Here is a 13,443-nt window from a genome sequence, read left to right as displayed (position 1 = left end):
CGGTCCCTGCCTTTTCAAGGGTTCCCAGGGGAGGTATGGTGAATGACCCCAGGTCGCTCCCATTGGCTGAATTGCAATCACCTGGCCCAGGTGGGCTGCTCCAGGTGTAACACCCATCTGCGCCCACTGGCGGGAAAATCCAGCTTTGTCCTATGCTGGCTCTCCTGGGCATGCGTAAATGGACTTCCCAATTCCCTAGGCTAAGCTGCCTAACACTTACACCTGGCTGATCTATGAACTGGAAGAGGGACGCTCGAAGGAACTGGAAAGGACCAGTGGAAGGAACCAGAGCGGACTTGGGCTGACGAACCAGCAGGGACCGCAAGGGGCTGGCTCGCCAGTCCGTCCCTCCCCTGGGCCCACGTGCGTGGGCCAGTGGATGGGCCAGAGACACCATCGTCTCGGCAGTGAGAACCACGGCCCCAGGTGCGGCGGTCCTGCAACATGGTGGAAGCGTCGGGGGACGCAGGAGGGCAGTGGTGGGGAGCAGTGGGTGCCCTACAGAGAGGAGGGCAGATTCAACCAGCACGTGAGCGGCAGTTAGAAGTTCAAAGGAAGGCAGCAACACGCGGGAAGCATGGAAGCAGGAATGGCAAAGGAGAGGGACAGACAGACGCATGGGGGCTGGCGGAGGAGGAGGGGGTTCCTGCAGCCTTCTTGCCGCAGTCACCGACGTGTACTTGGACGTGTGGCCCTGGCGAAGCAGACTGCACGCTGTCGCCCTCGCAGCAACTCCCAAGGGCAGGGTCGAAGGTCCCTGTGGGGTCTGCAGCCTGGTTGGGAGTAGAAAGCCCCATCTCCCCACCCCCACCCAGAGGCTGGTGGTTCCAAACTGCAAGCCTTTGCAGGTTAAGTCTGACCCCACAGCCAGAGCCCCCAGCTTCGACTTCAGCGGACAGAGGTGAAGTCCGAAACGAAGGATGCACCGGAAGAAAAAAAAAAAAGGCAGAAATTCGCACGGGCTCCAGGGACAGAAGGTTTTGTTCCAAGCCTGCTTACCTCAAAGGTGGAATCTGCAGGTTTTATCTGGGTCACGGCACCAAATATGTTTCCGGGTACTTTGCCTCGGTTCTTGCTCCTCGGTGCTGAAAGAATTCACAGGGCGGAAGCACGTTTGTAAATGCAAGTCTCAAAAGTACACACTATCTCTGGACAGCATGCAGGGCCGCGTGGTGGGGGCCCGTGGAAAGTTCGCAACTGAAAACAGCCCCTCCAGCCGCTTCAGGGGAGCACAGAAAAAACACACGGCAGGTGTCCTGGACCAGGAATGCGAACTCAGAGTTCCCAGCCAAGGGAGAGAACCCAGAGTTGAGAGCACGCAGGAAAGTTGGAGCCCAGAGAGGGGACAGGGGCGCATGTGTGCCCTCTAACCTGCAAGAGAGCACCCAAACAGAGAGAGGCTTGTCCCCAGCCTGGCATTTACCCCTCTCCTCCCATCCCCGCTGCCTGGCATTTACCCCTCCTATCCCCGCTGCCTGGCATTTACCCCTCTCCTCCCATCCCCACTGCCTGGCATTTACCCCTCCTATCCCCGCTGCCTGGCATTTACCCCTCTCCTCCCATCCCCACTGCCTGGCATTTACCCCTCCTATCCCCGCTGCCTGGCATTTACCCCTCTCCTCCCATCCCCGCTGCCTGGCATTTACCCCTCCTATCCCCGCTGCCTGGCATTTACCCCTTCTATCCCCGCTGCCTGGCATTTACCCCTCTCCTCCCATCCCCAGTGCCTGGCATTTACCCCCTCCTATCCCTGCTGCCTGGCATTTACCCCTTCTATCCCCGCTGCCTGGCATTTACCCCTCTCCTCCCATCCCCGCTGCCTGGCATTTACCCCCTCCCTTCCCCGCTGCCTGGCATTTACCCCTCCTATCCCCGCTGCCTGGCATTTACCCCTCCTATCCCCGCTGCCTGGGGAGGCATGGCTGAGGGTACTGGACGATCTTCTTAGCTGAGTTTAGGCACACCTTAGGTGGTCTGGGTCTGTACACACCCAGTTAGGATTTCCCATAGGTGTCTAATTGGTGTGCCTGATTTCCCTGCAACCCCATTATTGCGGCCCTGCCAGCCAATTTCTGCTGGTGTTGGGGGAGACACCCCCCTTTGTCCTTAATCTAGTTACCTGTCAGTTATACCTCTTTAGAAATATTTCACCTTAGCAGGATTTGTTTTAGTTAACCACCAACCTTACTGTCTTTGTTACGTTACCTTTCCTCCACATCCGTGAGTAACGTGCCCCCAGCTCCCAGGCTCTCTTTCCTTGATTCAGTTCAGGACCTCTCCCGCTGTCTGTCCTTCCTCTACAGAGAGGGTAACCTCTGGCCCAGAATCAGGTCCACTGTCACCAAGTTCCCACAACCTGGTCTCTCATCGTGTGGTTGGCAAGCTACAGGATTGCCTATTTTATTCCCAGCTCGGATCTCTCATACGGAAAAGAGAACCCACGGTATCTAAGCAACCAATCTAGTCAGAATGGCCTGACTGATTGATAGCATCATAGAATCCTTGTACCACAGGCAACGCCACAGAGGGCAGACGTCCATCTTCTTGCCCTCTGGAAAACCAGCCCCTAAGTCATCTGGGGAAATGGAGGGCTAACGTCTTCCTAAGATTTACTAGGCAAGACCAGCAACCACACGACAAGGTACACTGCCCTCAGAGAACCCCACAAGCTACTCCTCTTAAAGCATCTTTAGCTGTATTTTCTAGCCCACTGGATAATTTCTCTCCATAGTGTTTTGACCAGAAATAGCTGATGATGCAAGAACTAGTTTAAGAAGAAAAGACAATGTGTGTGTTTGTGCATGTATGTATATATACGATATGTTTGTTAATTGTAATAGAATATTGTAATAGGAACAAGATAAAGATACAATTCTGACCATATCCTACATCCTTAAATCAGGAACTCTCAACTGTGTGTGGGCGTGTGCCATGTGCCCCTTGGACAATCATGTGAAACCTGTGGATCCTTTCTCAGAGCAATGTTTTTAACTGCACACAACACACAGGACTGAAAACGACTGAAACCAGTGGTATTGAGTTTGTTATTTAAGTATTCAAGTGGTGATGGAGTAATTGTGAGAAGTCCCGGTGGAGCGAAGGTTGGGTGCTCAGCTGTGAGTGGGATGGTCGGCAGTTCGAACGCCTTCACTTGCTCTGTAGATCTGGCAATCTGCTCCCACAAAGACGCCGCCGTAGGAAACCCCGTGCGGCAGTTCTACAGCACTACACTGTCATGTTGGGTCATTATGAGTTAAATTTGACTAGCCAGCACCACGACACCCACTGCGAATGTGTAACATCTATTTTAATAACAGCAATAGTACTGTTCCCACAACCTGGTCTCTCATCGTGCCACAATCATATTTGGAAATGCAGTGACACTTTGGTTGTTGAACACAATTTGTTCCAAATTTGTGTTTGAACACCAAAAAGTGCCAGAACATATTTTCCCCTTAAGAAGTCATGGGAAACTAAGGAATTGGTTCTGAGGCCCAAAAGTTACACTTATAAATTCATTTTTTCCAGGACTAAAACACAAAGTAAACAGCCCTAGGGTGTGGACAGATCCTCCAGAACATCTAAACACAATCAGTATGGGACACTAAGTAACAAAACAGTAAATAAAATTAACTTATTTTTCACTGTGTTTTGTTGTATGTTTTGGATTTTTGAATGGGACACTAACATGGGCCTCACTTAAAAACCCTCCACCCCCCCTCGTTCCCATAAAACAGAGTGAGTCTGTCTTTCATCAGCTTGTGGCCTGGTAATGCCTTTTCTTCTTTAGTAACGAAGGTCTTATTGGGCATTATTTCCCCCAAAAAAGTTTGGTTTCGTTGCACAAACACTTACTGGGAAACAAAACCCATAGGCCCCCCTTCCCACCCCCCCACCCCCTGCATCAAATTCAGCCACGAATTGATGAGCTTTGGCTGTATTTGCACTCGCCCCTTCCCCGTGCCTCACTACACTGGGCATGCCTGTTCTCCTGTTGAATCTTTCAAACCAGCCACGCCTGGCTCTGAACACTGGGCTGCTCCCTACTCGGTCCCACTACATTCCCCGTGAAATCACCGTGGAAACTTTCAGCCTTCTCAAATATCGCTGTCTCCAAGATGCTATCTCCATCGCGCTTTCTGATTTATCCGAATTAACAGTCGCTTTGCAATCTCTTCAATGGTCTGGGTTTTTGTTGTGTGGTTAACAATTTCACCCTTTTGTCATATTAGCCGCTTTATTCACACTTAAAAAAATGTTGATGTTGACCTAGCCGTGTTGTATTCAGCCGCCAAATCAGACAAGCGGCCACCTGATTCAGATTTTGCAATGACTTCTTTCTTTAATTCTATCGTGGTTCTGACAGTTTTCCTCTGAGCTTAACTGCCGGTATCTCTTTCTTTGGAGCCATAGATATCATGCATTATGCAAATAAAGCACTTTTAAAAAGCACAATGGCGAATGTTTTAACACACTAACAATAGCGCTATACGTTGTCTGAGCGAGAATGTTGTTTAGACTGAAGCGTCACCCCTCTGTGTTCATGGCGACACACCATGCAGGCATGACTCACTCTTGGACAACATGGGTTTTTTTAAGTCCAATTTTCAGTTAGACTAGCAAGCAAAGAGCAGATTTCTTCCTTTCTTTTGAACTTTGCTGTTCAGGTAGTGAAAAGTTCAAGCTTGGCTATGTCTAAGAAATTTTCATAACTTTGCTCTCTGTATGCTTCACCACATTTGTGGATATATTTGTAGCAAAAGCTGAATACAAATATTCCTGTAAAGCTTTTATATATTCATGGGTACATTCCCACTCTCCCTTCCATACCCATTCAACATGTGTGTCCATCCATGCACGAACTTAGAGGTGACAGTTACTGCAGGATTGTGCATATGAAAATATCTACCCCTATAACTTATATTATTTCCTTTTCTCACCTTACTGCTTTGGCTAGAACTTCCAATATACTATTGAATTGGAATAGTGATCAAGGGTATCCTTGTCTGGTTCTGGTTCACAAAAAATGTTTTCAGTCTTTAATTTGGACTGTTGGTTTTGTGGATATGCCCTTAATATTGTTGAGGAATGTCCCTTGTGTCTGTATTTTGCTGAGTGTTTTTGTCAAGAATGGGTTTGGGGTTAAAATTTTAAAATTCAAAAAATGTTAATAAAAAAATAAAGTCAGGAAAAAACTGAATGGATATTTGATTTTGTTAAATACTCTTTCTGCATTAACTAACACATATACACATTATTTTATGTATGTGGTGAGTTACACTGATTGCTTTTCTAATGCTGAACCGTCCTTGCATACTTGGAATGACTTCTAATTGGTCATGTTCTATTATTTTTTAGAAATGCTGTTGGATTCCATTGGCTAAGATTTTGCTGCATTGTTTTGTTCATGGAGACTGGTCTTCTAATGAGCACGTCTTTGCAGGTTTACTGTCCAGGTTGTGCTTGCTTCATGGAATAAATGTTGTGGGTTCTATCCTTTTCTCTGTTCTGAAATAGTTTGAGTAGAACTGTCAGCTCTGCCCAGAAGGTTTGTTAATATTCACAAGTGAAGCAGTCTAGGCCAGGACTTTTTTTGTTGTTATGGTTCAGTGTTTTGTTTGTTTTGTAACCATTTATTTTCCCTTATTATTTTATAAATAGGTTTATTGCCGTATAACCCACACATCATACAATTCAGTAGTTCAATTATATCAAGAACAATTGTAAAATCATTACCATAGTCACCTGAGGAACATTAGCTCCCCATTTTCCCCACCTCCTGAAGCAATTATTAATTTCTTGGGTTCAGAGCCCCAAGAAATTATTAATCCAATTACTCTCTTCAGATTTACCTATGATGGATTTCCTATACAGAAAAAATACAACAAACAAACAAAAGAACTAACAACAATAACAAAGTAAAACAGAAAAACCTCAATCAAAAAAGTGGAAAATATTAAAAAACATTTTAAATGGGTCAAAGGGAAATCAAATGATAAGCTGTTGGGTTTTAACCTAACTACATTTACCATAATTTACTTCACAATGCTCTCTGTCTGATAACAAGCTATTCACATCCTTGGACTGGGCAGAAGGGATTCACTGGTGGTTTAATCTAAGTGTGGACCCAGCAAATGGATCGGGGTTTCCACGGTCATCCACTGCCTTCTGCTATGTTCACCATTTAGACTCTGGGAACACTCCTTCCTGTGGGCTTGGATTTTATTATTCACAATCCTTGGATCACACAGGTTGGTGCGCTTCTTCCACATGGACTTAGTTGACACCTCACTTAGATGATGTGTTAGTTACATAATCTCGTGTCAATTTAAGGGTATTAAACACGAAGGGGTGGAGTTTAGCCTGTCAATCAGGTCTAAGCTTGATTATCTCATTTGAAGATGCGATGGAGATAAATGGCTCACTGGAGGATGGCCTCTCTCTCTGCTTCACCTTCCTGTTGAAAAGCCACACTCGGAGAGTTGGGGGAGCCACCTGGAGACGTGTTAGTCCTGAGATGCTTCCACTGTCATTGAATCCACAAGACTTTGCACCCACCAGCTTGTGATCTTCCCATGTTTTACAACATTGCCTATGGCTGTGTGAGTCTAAAGAGGTATTTATGGACTAGTATAGGACTTATGGGCTAATATCGGACTTAAGGACTTGATCTGGACTGGGATGGAATGTTTTCTCAATATACAGTTGCTCTGTGATATAAATCTCTCTCTTACACCTATATCAGTATGCTTGGATTTGTGTCTAGTCAACCTGGTCTAACATAGGTGACTACTTGTTTGAAGACAAACATTAAGGCACCAGACATTGTTTTTTTCTAATAGCCGGACACCATCTAGTTTCTTTGCCACACTTTGCTATAGCACCCATATCTTCAGTAATCCCTTCACGGGGGTGAGCATTAAACAGCACTGTTGAGAGTTATTTTTTCAGTGACCTTGTCAGTTTCTTCTTTTGGGGTGAGTCTGTTCAATCTCACGTTTTCTATCTCACATTGTGTTAGCTCCTGTAGGGAGTGTTTCTATAAATTTGTTTATTTCTTCTAGGTTTTCAGATTTGTTGGCGTACAGTTCTTGATAGTATTCTGTGATTGTCCCTCTCAGTTTAGGTGAGCTTGTGACATCACCTATTTCATTTCTCATTTGTGTTATTTACATCTTCTTTTCCAAACAAGTTCGCCAGTAACTTGTTGATATTATTAATCTATTCAAAAAAGTAACTTCTAGCCTTGTTTCTTTTGTCTTTCTGTTTCCTTTTATTTCTACTCAAACCTTTACTATTTCCTGAATTCTGATGAATTTAGGCTTTTTTTTGCTGTTCTTTTTTCTAAAATTGTTGGAGATGTTGGGTTGAGGTGTTGATTGTGGCTCTTATTTTTTTTTCTAATGGGGCATTTATTGCTATAAATTGTCTTCTGTGGACTTTTCACTGTGCTCCTATTATATTGATGTGTTGTGTTTTTATATCATTTGATTCAACGCACTTATTACAGTTTTTATTTTTTTAAACCGTTTGATTGCCATTTTATCCACGTACCATACAATTCAGTAATTCAACCATACCAAGAAGAGTTGTACAATTTTTACCATAATCAATTTTAGAACATTATATTTTTCCCAGTACTCATTGTTATTCATGTAAATGGTTTTTTCAATTTTGGCAAAAATATACACAACAAAACATTCACTATTTCAACAACTGCTACATGCATAATTCAGTGCCATTGATTATACTCTTTATGTTTACAACCACTATTGATATCCCTCTCCAAACTGTTCCCCACCATTAAAATGAACTCAATGTCCCCAAGCAAAAACTCTTCTTCCTTCACCTATGCTACCCATAGGTCGTTTGGCTTCTTCTTTTCTTCATTGAGTAGTTTTCCTGATATAATATTCACATACTATACACTTCCATAGTTAAATTGCTTCTTAAAAGAACTGTATATGCATCATCACAATCAGCTCTAATGCTCCCTCCCCTGTTCCGCATCCACTGATTGCTCCCCAATTCCTCTCCCCCTCCCCCCTTAACTCCCATTTTCCCCACTTCCCAATAAACCACCACATCTGTTGTCTCTATGTATTCACTCCTGTGCTTCCTAAACAAGGAGACCTAACAGAAACAATAAAAAACAAAACAGAAACAAGAAAACAATAATAATACTATAAAGATAAAAATAAAGAGTAAAAAAGAAGAAAACCACCAACAATATTTTAAAAGTCAGAGAAGAAATTTCTGTATTGGAACAATTGAGAAATATTTGAGCATAGAAAAAATTCAGGTTGGGTCAAGAAAGAGGTCACCTGACCAAGTATCATGTTGTACCATGAGACTACTATAATCAAGTTTATAATAATCTCTGTCTAATAGTGAAGCTATTCGAGTCCCCCACCTGTGACTAGAGAGGTTCTGCCAGAGGCCCAATCCAATCAGACACTCTGCAGATGGATTTTGTGTTCCCACCATTCACCATAGCCTTCTACAAATTGGATGTTCATGATTCAAGCTCTCATACTTTTATGTTCAACTTGTTTGAATTTTTTATTGTCATCTTTGACTCACACAGGCTGGTGAGCTTCTGTGTGGACTTAATTGACACCCCACTTAATGGTTTGCTGGCTGCTTGTTTGAAGACAAGCCCTTAAGACCCCAGACACCATTTCAGTTGATAGAGGGACACCATCTGCTTTCTTCACTACACGTGCTGTGGCACCTTATCTTCAGTGACCTCTTAGTGAAGGTGAGTGTCAGAGGAGGGCCATGGTATAAGAGCTAACTCTTCTTGTACTGGGGCTAGAATTACAGGGGAGCCCAAATCCATCTCCTTGTCCCTTGGTTATGAACTACTCTGGTTTACTTTGGCAGTCATATTATGACAAAAACAAAACCAGAAACAAGAGCAACAACAAAAATCTAAAACGAAAACCAAAAAAGCCTACCCCCTCTCCTGAAAAAAGCAATAGGAGAAACAAAAAACATGAGCATCGTCAATCATCGCCCTGGAATATAGGATAATTGTATCGATAGCATCAATAACGTGCCCGGTGACCTGAATTTAAGGTGCTGTTGCTATGAGGAGTTTATGCCCCTATCGTCCAACTGTGAGCTGCACTCCTGAGCTGTTGCTCTCTGCAAATTGATGTCTTAATTGATCGAGCAGGGATTGGTGCTAGGGGACATTTCCCTCCATCATCTCTTACCGGCAAAGACCGTTGCCTCTCTGACCAAACCCTGTCATATTAATGCAGGAGCAGCATTGAGGCAGCAAATATAGGGTGGGTCTGGGTCTCCTTTCATTGGACACCCACTAACAAGGGGTTCCACCTAAGGTCCAATGACTGCCATTTCCCTAGTCTTGGGGTGGCCACCCCATGCATCCTCTCCCGTCAGGGCATTTCAGTCCTAAGCCTACCAAGGGTAGAGGTAGTTTTAAGGTAGGGCCCAGTTTATTCAATGGGGCTTGCGTTTTTTAATCTCTTATATTACATGGATTTGATTTTTTCCCCTTGATTTTTCTGTAGTTGATTTCTAATGTTATAGATGAGAAGATACTTTATAGCATTTTGATATTTATAACTTTATTGAGGTTTCCATTGTGGCCTTACCTACAGTTTATTTGGAAGAATGTTTTGTGTGGAGTGAAAAAGACAGTGTATTGTGCTTTTCTTTCTGAGGATTCAGTTTCTGTCTGTGAGATCTAGTTTGTGGATTGTATTGTTTAAAATCTTCTGTATCTTTGTTTTCTGTCTAGTGGCTCTGGCTTTGAATGTGATGTAGCAGTGTCCCACAGTATTATTGTGGAGCTGCCTAGTTCGTTATAATTTTGTTAAAGGTCGCTTTATGTATTGGGAGGTTCTTTCCTTGCGTGTGTAGCTATTTAATCTTGTTATAGCCTCTTGTTTAATTGGCTATATAATGCCCTTCCTGGTCTCTTTTGCTGGTTTTTGTCCATAAGTCTATTTTATCAGAAATTAATATTGTTACTTCTGCTTTATTCTGGTTGCCGTTTGCTTGATATATAATTTCCATTCTTTAGCTATTAGCTTACTTTTGGTTTTGTGCCTATGGTGTGTGTCTGATAGACACCATCTTATCCATCCTACTGCTGCCTATCTCGACTGGCACATTTCACCCACTTCTGTTCAGTGTAATCATCTATAGGTATGAATTTACCACTATCATTTCACTCGGTTGTGTGTGTTGGGGAGGGGATGTTGACTATCTCTTTGTTCAATATATTTTTATCTGTGCTGACTTCTTTTTATTTATGGGTTTTCTGATTATTTCTCCGGTTATTTACTGAGATTTCAGTGATTTTTTTTCCTTTTGGTGAGGTTTCTAAATTTTTTGAAAGTTACCCTGTAATTTATCATTATCTTCCCAAATTTAAAAGTCTGTTCTGTTTGACTTCATCTTGACTTTCTCTCCATTTGGAAGTTCTATAAGTACAACATTCACTGCCATTTTTTGCTTTATAGTTATAATTTTCCATTTGTAAATGAAATCTCTGGCTCCCTGTTTCCAATCTTGCATGTTTATTTGATTTTTTATACTTCTATAGCTGGGTTGATATTTAGGTACATGTCGTTGTGTCTTAATCTTCAATTATTGTCAGTCATTGTTTGGCTCTCTTGTCTGAAGGATGTCTTTTATCCTTTCTTGTAAGGTTGGCCCAGTTTTTACAAATTCCCTTAATTTGGGGGTACCTGGAAATGTTCTAATTTCACCATCACATTCATTCTTGGCTAACCTTTTTCTTTCTTTCAGGATTTTATATATCTCATCTCATTGTCCCTTTATCAACATGATTTCTACTCTAAAAAGCAGAGCTTAGTCTTATTGCTTCTCCTAGGCAATTTTTGTTTTTCTCAAGGTACTTTTGGGATTTTCTATGTTTAAAAAATCTTGATTATTATATGGCTTACTGATTTCCTTTTGAACTCGATCTTATTTGGGGTTCGCTGAACTTGGTCAATACATACCATAGCTTCTTTCATGCTATGGTAGTTTTCTTTCAACAAATCTTTGGCAATTTTCTGGATTTTTAAAATCTCTTTCTGATCTTGAATTCCAATCACACATAAGTAATTCCTTTTGATAATGTCTCATCTAATTCTCAAGCTTTCTTCTTTTTTCCCATCAAATGCCAGGAAAGGGAATGGATTAACACACCCAGTAGTGAGTACAAAGTAGAACAACGATCTTGGCTGGAGCTGGCTGGTTCAGCCGTCTGGAGGGATGTCACACACAAACTCAGTCACTGCAAATGGTCTTTTTCTGGTGGTGGCCATGGCTGGCGAGGTGGCACGGCTAGAGCTGCGGCTCAAGCTTGGGCTGGACAGGAATGCAAATGTGGCAGTGGCAGCTGGAGAGGGCACCGGGCTCTCCTGCTGAAAGAGGCTGCCTGCCTGCATGGGTAGAATGCAGAGGTCGCTTGCAAAGAGTACCAGAAACAACTCAATCAGGCAGCTGCTCTTAACATCAAACTCCTAACCCCTGCCTGCTGCTTGAGGGGAAACCGCCTCTCATGGGAGAGAAGTAAATGGGGTGGGTGGCCTTATTCTCACGACTGGAGGCTTTTCAGGTCTAAGGATACTAATTCTTTATGCTCTCACCCAGCCCTCTCTGCTCTTTCCACTAGCACTCCTGGTGCTCCTCCTCCTCCTCCTCCTCCTCCTCTTCCTCCTCGCCTTTTTGCTGGCATCACTGTCGGAGTCGGAGCTGTCCGAGTCAGATGACTTCCTGTCTCAGTCTTTCTTTTCCTTCTTTCTTTTTCTAGAAGAATTCTTCTCGGGGTCAGGTTTCTCCAACTCTGCTGACTTTGCCTCCTCTTCTCCTCTTCCTCTTCGGATATCAGAGTGCTTGGTCCCGCCTGGCTGCATGAAACGATCCTTTGCAAAGTGGCCTCTACACCCACACTTCCTGCAGGTGGTGTTCAGGACCGCCTCCAGGGTGATCTTTAGCCCGGTGTGATCCTAGAAGGACCGTCTGCGTCTCTCTTCTTGCTCAATAATAACCTTGTTGGAATCCAGGTCTTTCCCGGTCCCTTGGTTGACAACTTTCATGGAGAGAGATACTTTTATCCTATCATTGTTCATCTCTCAGCCAATAAGCTTCACCCACACTTTGTCTCCATCATCTGCTATCTCTGAGAGCTTATCTATCCGACAAGATGACATGTGAGTTCGATGGACAAGACTTGGTGTCCGACAGCCTGAGATTTTGATAAAGGTTCCATAGTCTGTCACCATAGCAAGCTCGCTTTGGAAAGTCGTGTAGAGAGCAGGCAAGTTCTGCATGGTCTCGGCTTTCCTGAATTCATTCTCACTGTTCTACGGCTCCTCAGTGTCTCTTTTGCTAAACTGTCACGTGTCCCAGGGTTTGCTCCAGGTCACGCCTCAGGCTTTCTTCTTCCTTTGTCCTTTTAGAAATCATGCCTCTAATCATGGAGTAGTATGACTCTACTTGCCTCCAATCTCACTAGTTGGTCTTCCATCAATTCACTCTTACTCCTTTGTTCATTCAATGCTTTATCTATTTCTGAAGTTTTAGTATTAATCTTTTGGATATCTATTTCTATATGTGGTTTCTGATTTTTCATTTATTTCATCAACCTGCTCTTTTTTTAAAAAGGATTCTTCTGGATTTTGTCTGTGTTTTTCTTAACTTTGTGCTTTTCACTAACTTTCAACCTATTGAAAGTAAATAAGCATGAGAACAAGTTATAAACAAAAGTACTGTTACAAAATTATATAACCCTTTAATAAGCAAACATATCAAAAGGTGGAGGTATTGTTCCTCAACTTACCCTGCATGTAAGTCTAAACACTTCTTGGGGAAGTGTTTCTATCTTGCTGGCCCTTCCCCAGAGAATTCAACATTCTTCAATTCACACGATGTTAAATTGGAAATGGCAGCATCCTCGGGGGACTCACATTGTGTTCCTTTCATATCTCCCTAGAGCTTGGCAACAAAAAGAAGCCTGAAGGGGCAAGATCAGGACTGCAGGGTAGAGAGAGCAAGGTTTTCCAATGACATTCTCACAGAACAGCCATTGCTGGCGTGCATTGTTATGATGGGGAAAATTCCTTGTTGCAACTCTTCTGGTGTTTTTTTCTCACCAATGTACTTTTCAATTTTCTGAAGAGTTTTTCATCATACACTTCTGTGATTGTCCTGCAGCTTTTGAAAAAAAATCTATGAAAAGTATTCCTTTGGAATTCCAAGATATAGTCATGTCTGAGCTTATCCTTTCTGCCTCGAACTTAACTGGCCCAGTAGATCCCCTTGAGAACGACTGTTTGATGGGACCTTGCTGTCTAGATTACATTGGTAAATCCAAGACCCATCCCCAAAATAAAAAACCAAAACAAATTTCAAAAATGCATCTTCTTTAGCATTAAACTTGCATAAAAGACTAAT

General features: G+C 43.1%; 1 pseudogene; it reads right to left on the bottom strand.

The window, feature by feature from the left end:
* Window positions 1-11,624: 11,624 nt before the first annotated feature.
* Window positions 11,625-12,320, bottom strand: LOC142428598 (zinc finger CCHC domain-containing protein 17 pseudogene; annotated as a pseudogene).
* Window positions 12,321-13,443: the final 1,123 nt, after the last annotated feature.

Source organism: Tenrec ecaudatus, chromosome 16, assembly GCF_050624435.1.
Source record: "Tenrec ecaudatus isolate mTenEca1 chromosome 16, mTenEca1.hap1, whole genome shotgun sequence".
Taxonomy (NCBI): domain Eukaryota; kingdom Metazoa; phylum Chordata; class Mammalia; order Afrosoricida; family Tenrecidae; genus Tenrec; species Tenrec ecaudatus.
The sequence above is the reverse complement of the archived record's forward strand: the minus strand, read 5'-3'. Positions and strand labels throughout refer to the sequence as shown.